Source organism: Conger conger, chromosome 5 (assembly GCF_963514075.1).
Source record: "Conger conger chromosome 5, fConCon1.1, whole genome shotgun sequence".
NCBI lineage: Eukaryota > Metazoa > Chordata > Actinopteri > Anguilliformes > Congridae > Conger > Conger conger.
In genome coordinates, this window is record NC_083764.1 from 10,647,043 (window position 1) to 10,656,979 (window position 9,937).

The window sequence follows — 9,937 nt, forward strand, 5'->3', positions numbered from 1 at the left end:
CTTTTTCCAGCAACTCAGTTGCTGTAATGGCCTAAGTAGACATACTGAGCTTGATTATAATTAGGACTTAAACTACTAATTACTATTCAGTGGATAATTGCCAGAGTCCCTTCAGGAATTACTCTGATGCTTGAACAGCAGAAACCGGCTACAAATTAATTTGGAGAAGCCCATCTTCCTATCTGTACTAGTCACAGAACGAGTGTACAGAATTGTAAAACAGCTAGATACCCTCACTGCGCCGCTCCCTCTTAATCAGTAAGGTCAAGACATATTTACACATGCTTAGCGCACGCAATCAATACATAACAAATACCATCTTATTTTTAGGTGTCTTTTTTTAAACTCTGGCCATTGTTCGTCACCGCGGTAACCTCGTGCCACCTCCTCGCTTAAGGGTTTTCAGAAAAGACAGAGGTCCCCTCTTCTTATCCTCCCATCGTGGTCACACATATCCTCGCCGTACATATCCCACTGACGGGTGATCAATCAGGGAGGGTAACACGCAGGGCAAAAATACCACACAAACGATTAGGGAACCGTTCTTTTAAAACGTGTTACGTCAGTGTCGGCGCCAATGTTTGTGACCTCGAGTCCCATTCACTCTCTGTGAAGCAATTTCCAGGAAAGAACTTCAATTTGTCAATTTGTTTGCCGACTTCCTCAGCTTGCTTGATTCCACTGACTTTCTGAAACATATTAATAGCAACGCGATATAGATTATATTTGTATTAGCAATGAACAGTTGATGAGACTAAGCAGGGGACAATACCCCCTGGAGCAATGTGGGGTTAAGGGCCTTGCTCAAGGGCCTAATGGCTGTGCTGATCTTGATTTTTCAGGGGTTTAATAATAATAACAATGATAATAAGAGTAATAATAATAATAATAATAAAAAGCTATTGCATCCACACAGGGCAAAACTAATAATATCATAACTGACAGATTCGCTTTTTTGTTTGTATTATTGGAAAAATAAAAACTCAGTTTCAGAATCTCCAGCCAAAGGTATTCATTTTGTATTATTTTTTTTTGGAGAGCAGAATATCCGGGCAGGCAGCAGTCCCTGGGACAGTTTTGGCAGTAGGGAATGTTCTGAACCAGTCCCAGTGCTGGGGAGAGACTGGCCCACCCTTCTGTTTCTGTGTCCATTAAGGACAAAGCGAGAGGTCACAGGAGGGTCGTCACAGGCGTTTCCCATTCACCTTGTACACAGGAACCTACTTTTCATTATTCAATCTGGTTTTTTTTTACCCTAAAAATGCAATGGAAATATGTATAGCCGTAGTCTGCTAATCACCAGTGAGCATAAATACCGACAGTGCCTGTCTCTACCCTATCCTGCGAATCCATTTTTCAGAAGTTTCGCCTATGACCTCACGCTTCAGGCGTTTCGTCTTCATACTGGGGAGTTTGTTTTGGTCACTTGTTGGATTTTTGGGGGTTCAGGCTAGGTCTTGCCCAATTTTTCCTATTTCCTGTTTTTCTGTAAAGTGCCTTTGTGATGGTGCCTCTATAAAAAGCACTACACAAAGATCACGAACGGAGTTGAAAAGCTGTATGAAGGAGTGTTTTCATTCAGTCCCGAAATGAGTGGAACGTCTGTAAATATACACTTGAAAGACATTGTCCAATTTTTTTAAAGTGGAATTAGGGAGTTCATTAATGTGCTCAATATATTATAATAAACATGTAAACCCATTAGATCTGAAGATATCTTTAGACAATCCCTGCGTGTTACCATGGATCCTGAAGTAAATATTTACAGACCTATTACAACAAACATGTTGCAGGAACAATCTGAATGTAAACAAACACATCATGGCGGAGTTTTGATTTCTGCTTTTGCATACCATACCATTTCATTCAGTGTCCTTTACAATATACAGGCTAAATTTTTGAAAATGTTTACTGTCTTACTGTTTACTGACCTACACTAACTGTCACTGCCTGCCTTATATTGCTTACGTGACTGTACTTCAATATTAATAATTAAAAAGTTACTATCATTCATAGTATTATCATGCATATACTCATATCTACGTGCAATAGCAATCTGTGCATATAAATGTTCATTCATATTTAATTTCACTTCATGTATTTTACTTTTACTTTTATGTTTAAAATAAACAACATTAGCTCAGGAGGTAAGACCAGTTGCTTGGCTGTTGGAAGGTTTACCTAATCTTTTGCATAGTTTTGAATATTGTTTGAAACGATACATGTATGCAAGCCAAACGTCCTCGTATGTGCAAACTCATATTTGCAATGAATAACCAAGAAATACGATTCATCTGATTCCGATTCTGAATGACATCCAGCTGACGACAGGCTGGATTCATAGAAACATAGAATGCAGTCCTGACATAGAATGCAGCCCTGTCTCATCGTTGTGACCGACGTCCTCGACCCATCCGGAGTTGGTCAGCGTCGTGTTTTGACAGTGGGGAGAGCACAGCTCCTGGAGGCAGGGAGTCTGAATTCCTCCGGCGCCGATGTAAGAGCAGGCTGCTGCTTCCACAGCTGCAAAGCCCCCGGGTCCCCAACGGGACACACTCCACACGCTCCGGGACTGGGCCGGGACAACAAACACCCAACGCCGTGCCTCAGCAAAATGGGGGGGGGGGGTGTTAGGAGACAACAGAGGGGGCCCCGGCACACGTGTTAAAGATCCGCACAAACATAACTGTGTGTCCTCCTACAGGTCACCCAGTCAGTGCTTGGAGACGGGGGTGAGCGTGGGCGAATACTGCTGAAATCGCAGCTCAATTCTAGGATTAAATGTCACCTTTCCAAAACATTCCCTAACTCCCTTTTCCCTTATAGGCCTATGTTACGGTTGACAGACTCACACATATTCCCATCGTGTGCTCTACTGCATCTGAAACACAAGGAGGCGACAGAGGTCCAGTGCTTGTTCTTGCCACACCTTTTAAAAGTCCGCTGAGCTGATCAGGCCTACGAAACCATGGTGGCCCAGGGAATTTTCTAAAGTTTGGCACACTGTTTACTGAGAAACATATTGTGGTATCTCATTTTCCGTGAAATGATGATGGCATTGTGTTATGTGTATACAATGGCAACATTTGTTTGACAGTGGTAGGCTACGTGGCTGTGTTGTGCAGCAATTTAAGTTATATTACTTTGGACATTAAAAAAGTCATTGTCATTTTCATAGAAAATACAGCTACGTCAAAGAACAGGGAAATAGTCTCATAAATCTCACAATGTCACACTCGCTGATCAGGTCATAAGGCGAGTTAATATGACTGCATATCACGTGGTTTAAACGAGCCGCACAACCACATACAACACTGCAGCCTGGCTCACCTTCAGAAATGTCCGCCAAATAATTAGGACCCAGGTGTAAAGTTTCAGGGAAGAGCGGAAAGCCGACCGCCTGACTCGGCATCCTGCCTTCTGGGGTGGACCAGGGGAGCGCCTTTGCCACCCTGCGAGGAAGTGGACTTCCCAAACAACAGCATCTGAGATTCGCGGGGTGCTGCTCTCCGCAACCATGGGAAAGCGCTCGTGATTTATGGAGTCATTAGTGCGGAGCCATTTCGGTTTGCGCTGGCCCATCATACAGGCCTGGCAGAATGATTATTTCCATTTGAGAAACTCAATCTCAGATACCGTCTAGAGCGGAGATTTATACGCCAGCAGATTCGCGACGCGCTAGTTGTTCCCATTTATCGCGCAGGCGCCCATTGTTACGCAGAGCATCGCTCAAAGTGCCGTCGCAGATGCAGCAGACTGATTAAGATACGGAACGGCAAGAGTGGAACGAAGAACAGCGCCGTCCTGCTCGGAGAGCATCGGCATGGCGATGGAATCTTGGTAGAGAAGTGCATTCGTTGGTTTTGCAAACCACATTTCAAAAAAATTAATAAATAAAATGTATGTGGACTAAACTGGAACACAAAAACTAATATACATATGTTTACTGTACATAAATTAAAGCCAGCAATGTCCTGAACAGAAAGACATCTGCAATAAAGGTCAAAAGATAAACTGCAAATCACAACGTTCAACTGATATGATTGGGTAAAATTGACCATATTACCTGATTTAACAATAAACAGTATTTACATACAAACATATCTCAAATAAAAACACAGCTCAGTTTTGACTGGGAAGTTTCATGTAGGCTATGTTCGGTAAAATCTGCCAAGAGGTCAACAATTCAAGGCCAATTTTATCATGGAAAAGCTAGAAAATTGAGCAGTGATAAAGTAACCGCTGAAAAACCGTTCCTCCTTGTCCTTACCATGCGCCATATGCCTGTCATCACCTCCCTATAAAAGTCCCCACTTGTGCAAAATGGTCTTTTTGCAACGTTAATGAAGTGCCTGGTAAATGAGAACAGCAGATGGAGCAGGCTCTGCAGTAACTGTTGAACTCCAGGTGAAATAGCCGAATGCTGAAAGAGTCTGTAATGCCATCTCTATGCCTTATCAGATGAGCTTTGTGTCTGGCATATTTTCTGTAAGCATCATTGGCCTGGTTTAGAATTATTGTCATGACAATTAAACAAACATGAAAAACTGTCAATTTTTAGACCAGCCACTAAAAATATTTATGGGTAATTCGGGGAAAGAGGCGTGGGGGGTAACCGCTCCAATTTTGCTCAAACTTTGTCTAAATCTTCTTTATATATTCAATAGAGAGCATGTAAAACCTTAGCCTCATTGGATTTGATTTGTTGTTCTGGGGATATTGGCAAAAAGAAAGGTGACTTGCAAGTGGAAATGTACCCCCTCCCCATTTGTTTAAGATCCAATATCTCTAGAATGACAAATTAAGCAAGACTAATATTTTGTAGGTTCTTTACTGAATATATTAAGAACAACTACACAAAATTGGAGCGGTCACTTCCGACACCTGACTCATATCACACACACATACATACATACTTGTTTTTGCTACCTGGTGAGGACACATTACTTTTTCCAAACTGGTGGACACTCGCACAAACGTACACATTCCTTTGCAGATATGCTTCATTATTGGAATTGTCAGTGACATTCAATGAGTGCTTTTTATTTATTGTTTCCCTTGGTTGTTTCCTTTTTTCTTGAGAAAGTATGTATTTATTCAAACCTGTTGTGGTAAAAAAAAAAATGACTGCCATTTTAAGGTTCAGTGATAGGATAAGAATTTCCTCTGGAAGTGATAAGAAATCCCTGTTGTTGAAGAATCCACTGCCACCCAAAATCCAGGAAATAGTAATGATTTAAAATATCATATCATGTTCTGTATTGTTGGTATTGTTTTTGGGAACACTGTTTTGCGCCAATCCCCATAGGGGCAGTTAAACCTTTCTAAAATTAAACCAGTGTGTTACTTATATTTCAAAGAAACAATGATTTCCGTGAAGAGGCTTTGTAATGGGCTTTAGGGGAAAATTACTCTGACTTACTTGGCATCTGCATTGCCGCTGTCAAAGAATGGCAGCTGCTGCTTAGCTCTGGTTTAACCTTCTTCATTCAGCACAGGATCAAATGCACGGAAACTAGGAAACTGATAATCTAATGAATACACAGACACACGTTTAAATGTATACTCTTGTAAATAGGCACTTTGCAGGGAATGTTACCGTTTGCTTTGATAAATGAGCCCCAGGTCTGCAATACCGCACCGCTCAGCCAGATGTGCCTGTCCGCTGGGGACGTTGGCGTTAGGCGGTGACGTAGAAACCGGGAGGAACGTGCCGGGGGATGCCGAAGGGAGCGAAGAGGCCGCGGTACAGAGGGTCACGTCCCCACCTTCCCTGTTTAGAACGAGGACGGGGGGATGGAAGGATGGAGAGAGAGGGTGTATAAAAACAAACAGGGAGAGGCTGGCCGCGAAACGGAAAGGCCCTGGCCTCTGCCCGGTCACAGTGTGCCGGGAACCAACGACATGCGCGCGGCCCTTCCTGAGGGAATTGGACAGAATGGCGGATGTTCCTTCGGCACTGCCCGTGTCGCACGTCTTCCTCTGTCCCCGTACGGGGACCGAAAGGGGAGCCTCCCTGCGGACGAGGCGGCCCTCTTGGGTGGTGGCCAAGCGTTGCGCACCTTGCAGTGGACGAAGGACAGCTCCTGTGACAAGGGACGGTATTTCCCTCCTTCCGCACCGTGAGAACAGACCGCGACTCCACGGGCCTCTAGCGGAGTTGATAGCAACGGTCTCCCCGTGCGGTGCCCCGTGACGCTTTGAAACAACAACTCGTTTGAAACGATGAGGAGCTTAGGGAGAGATACTCATTTCCTTCCCTGTGACCTTTTAGGGAAACATCCCGGCACCCTGACCCCTGCGAGGTCATTTCCTGCTTATGGTCCCACTTCCTGTCAGAAGTTCTGAGGAATCCATTTTAGAAATCTATTGAAATATTTTACAATCCAATTTATGCCAATCAAGCATCCATTATTTTCCTGTTACAGTGCATTAGGCTACACTGGCTGGGCCCGATTGAGTCAGGGGTGTGGCGTGTACCTGTTCTTTATTTGGATATCTATTCCTCATGCCTGCCTGCATCGAGACCATACCAGATTATCATCGATCATTCTTTAATTTCAAGATAAATCACAGAATACAGCCTACAAAGGGTGATGACAAGTATTAATTTGCCAATATCAGCTCTCTGTTTCTATAAGAGATAATTTAGAGTTCTACAGTTTCCACCTAAAAAATTCCCTTAACTTCTCAGGATTAAAAAAACCTCTGAGTCATGGAATAAAGGTGATCTCATACACATTTTGTTGCCGTTTGTTTTCTCAATAGGCTGTAAGGATCTTATATTAAGACTGCTAGTCATCAGTACTGGCAGCACTACTGTATCAGAATTTAGCTAGTAGTACAACAGTAGTTACCAGGAGAGATACCTGACTAAGCAATGTATAAAAAGTAAAGCCAGTTAATATTGCTGAGGAGGTGTTCACATTTTGTAAATACATTTTGAATGATGCTCTGTGTGCTTGTGTTTGTCATGTTAGTCTGCATGGAGAATTGTTAATTGGATTTAATGTTGCACACACCTCAGTTTTTGTGAAAAAGACCAAGTGTGATTGAGTGTGTATTATAGGATCGTTATTCTCCTGTGAGGGAAAATGATCGATTGGCACACAGCAGCAGATTTATTTTTGCATCAGTTGCACAAACATTCTCCAAACATAGCAACGTCGAAGCTGCATACATTTATACAAATGGAAACACAGCTAATGTGCCTGATGGGCTACTATTGGACTACAGTGCCCATCATGCCTCATTTCAGGAAATTGAGCTTATTCTGATGCATATGTAAAATGTTGGTAATGTGATGTAATGGTGAGGGTTAGCAGCTGCAGCTGCATTTTCAGATACATTATGAGACTGGACTCCTGGTGGTGTCCCACACAACCACACCGATCCCATTCACCCCTACCATCTGTAAACTTTTGTAATAGTGACCTCCTGTTTGGTTCAATCGAGGACACTTCTAACACCCTCTAACCTTGTACCCTGCTGTGGGGCATGTCTGTGGAAAACAGATTGCTGTCTCGTAGCCCCACCCTGAAATGACGTGGAGAGCGTTGCGTGCGGTAATATTCCAAGCTCACGATGAACTCTAACCCAGGAAGAGGAGGATTCAATAACTGTCCACCTCCTCCAAACAAACAAGAATGGATGCCTCTCCTCTGACCTTCACTTCCTGCCCTGCGGACCCCTTGGGGGTCTGAAATCACGCGGGGTTCATCCTGACAGGGTGTGGAATATGGCGGAGGGAAGGGGGTGGGGGGGGGTGGGGGGGTGGAGGGGTACATAGGGGGTGGCAGCCCATATTTCAGCTTGGTGTTTGTGTGGTGAGATGACAAACAGGATTGTTCGGAGCTGCGGGGACCCTGGAGGATCTGTACCGGGCTGTATGTGTCACACTGTTAGACAGACAAATGAATGCTGTGTACAAGACCCTTTAAGCAATAAAGTTAAAATGTTATGTTGAAGGCAAGCACATTTTAGCATGTGCAAACACGATTCACTCAACTGAAAACATCTGCATGTGTGTTGATGGTGTCATATTCTCTGCACACGTAGCATATTTAGTATCAGGTTCAGTTTGAAAAATAGGTATTTACTGCAGGTTCCAGGTCTTCCAGAGTGTGCTGAGAGTGTAATTTGAAGAATACCCTTTAAGTGCATTCTTCACACATCATCTATCCATGTCACAGGCCGTTTTTCTTCATGGATTAGGTTTGTGAACCAGAGTGCCTAAGGTGACTGGGAGCCCAGCTTCCCAAATGTTTTTGAGCCGTGCAAGTTTAATTTACGGTCATCTCACTAAACAAACTCCCAAGAAACAAGTGGGGGAAAAAAAGAAAAAAAAGTTTCGCCAACATTTTCTTCTTGCCGGAAAAGAGGCCTCGGGGTCTGGCTCTCCCCTTCTCTGCATGCGGCCAAAACAACATGCCATGTCCCACATCTCTGGAAGGGAAACCCCGCTGACAAATGTCAGAAAGCCGCTAGAACACATGTTCCCTCCTCCGCATGAGACATCCCTCGCTCGTTAGAGGCTGGTCGGAGGGGAGGGTGGAGCGAGAAGTGTGTCACGCTGCAGACCCGTCGCCTCGCGTGAGGTCACGGCCGTCCACGCGGTTTCAATAAAACGCAATAACGCACTCTGGAAAAGACACAAGCAAACCAACGCGGGGAAAATCTGGTTTAAATGAAGGGGATTTATTTTATTCAGTTCTGAAAGCCGAGCCCACACCTCCCCCCCCTGCCCCAACACACACGCACATTCGCGGAATGTTTCGTAGTCCCATTTTTATCACTGTCAGGAAAAGGTTACAAAGAGCACACAGTCATTAGCTTCTGATACAAGTGTGGTTAAACGGGTACACAGAAATCGGGTGGAGACACAGCTAAGCTAGGAGGAAAAGGCCTGACAGGCAGACAGACAGACAGCACACTGTTAGTTATGAATAATGCAACAGGCAGAGCTAGGCCTGGTCTGCCTGCTCACTGCCAACCCTCCGTCATTTTCCAGAGTGAGTTGAACACACTGCTTATGAAAGCAAGTTCTGATGCAGTCCGTGGCACGGAACACAGAGGTGTGGTTGACACCCCGACTAATGGAAAGACCACTCTGTAGTTCATTATTGAAAAAAAGAAAAAACAAAATGGTTTTTAATCTCCACCAAGAACCAATCAATGGCGAGACACGGAAAGGCTGTTAATACGCACATTACATCGCAGATGGAAGAGCTTGTTTTATCGTCTACACAAAGTGTAGCTGTGAACGCACGGACATTTATTTAATTTTCTATAGCATAAACTCTTGAGAACAGGAAATTGTCATTGGTTTCTGGACTATGTGTTACAATATGGTACTGTATGTCTACTGTAAATGGCCGATGAGTAAATTCACAGCTCAGGCTATTGTCAGTTTTGCTACTGTAGCTGAAATGCGTGCTAATTTATGGGAAAAGAAACCTGCTGTTAACATCTGTCCAATTACCACGACACTGACAAGCACTCCACGGGACATTTAACACCTCTTTGTTGACGATAAAAATATCAGATGGAAGAACACCAACGAACTTATGCTATCCAAAGAGGGTCCGTGCAAAAGAAACTGTAGACAAACAGCCTCTCCTTCATAGTCTTTCTGAAACATGGACTTCCACACACTCTTGGGAACAAACTGAAAATCATCCTATGGGCTTTTAATTTTCCTCCAAAGACATTGGTCTGAAAATCACCATACCTTTTCATATGCCGTCATACTGCAAAAAAAGGCCAATCCAAAGTCGATTTAAAGTAGTCTAGGTCTAATGGAGGACAACCAGGAACACGACGAATACTATGAAGTACAACAGGCCATCCCAGAATTCCCTCTGGCTTATTCTGAAACATAGAGCACCGCTCACAAATTGCAGCCGGTTACACCACCGCAGGGTCATTGAACCGATCT